Source organism: Pteropus vampyrus, unplaced genomic scaffold (assembly GCF_000151845.1).
Source record: "Pteropus vampyrus isolate Shadow unplaced genomic scaffold, Pvam_2.0 Scaffold4797, whole genome shotgun sequence".
Lineage (NCBI taxonomy): Eukaryota > Metazoa > Chordata > Mammalia > Chiroptera > Pteropodidae > Pteropus > Pteropus vampyrus.
This window is the reverse complement of record NW_011893578.1, coordinates 421-1,351: the sequence shown is the minus strand read 5'-3', so window position 1 is coordinate 1,351 and position 931 is coordinate 421.

The window sequence follows — 931 nt, the reverse complement described above, 5'->3', positions numbered from 1 at the left end:
CTGGACGCCCGCGATGCGCAGGGGGTCGCCCACCCTGGGCGCTTTCAGTAGCTGCTCCCTGTAATCCCAGCATAAGGGGAAGAGCGGCAGGTACCCACCTCAGCACCTGCTTAACAACCAGCGGTGATTCACACCGAGCCCAGCAGTCTCGGGACTGGACCTGAGACTCGGTCCTCCCCGCGGTTCGGGAACTTTTTGGTCTAAAGCCCACTTTACACTTGTGACAGTCACTGAGGACCCCAAAGGGCTGCTGTTTATGTGGGCGAGATCTATCTACGATTCCTGTACTAAGAGTTAAGGTAAGGACTTTAAAAAGTACTTGTTTCACTCCAAAATTATAATTAATCTACTACACATTACTGTCGTTAATAGTAAATGAAGAACAAGGGCATTTTCCAAACAAAAACAATTCGTGAGAAGAGTGGCAACTGTGATTTTTGTGACTCTCCTGTTTGCTGATAGCTGGATTCTCCCTTCTGCTGCTGAATTCAGTGGGATATCACAGGACGGGTGGTCCCCGGAAAAAACAGAGTTAACCCCTGAGAGAGAGTGAAAAAGGCAAATACCATCCTGGTATTACCAGGAAAACGGTATGACAGCTCAGGGAGCCCGGACACGCTCTGAGAACCGCTGCCCTGTCCAAAGCAGGCTTCCCTCCAGACCCAGGCAGGGCCCTCGGCTCCGACCCCCCGCGCCCTCCCGGCGCTGCCCTCCCCCGCAGCCCCCGCTGCTGCCGAGGAAGGTGACCGACCGGCGGTGACCCATCTCCCGCCCCGCCCGCACAGGGTCTGTTGTGCGCCAGCGGGACGCGCACGGACCCCCGTTCTGAGCCTGGGACACCCAACATCTGGACGGAGACAGGATTCCGCGCAGGTAAAAAGGCTGGGCTTTCATCGGAACCAGCCCACTCGAACCTCTGAGTCCGGGCCCC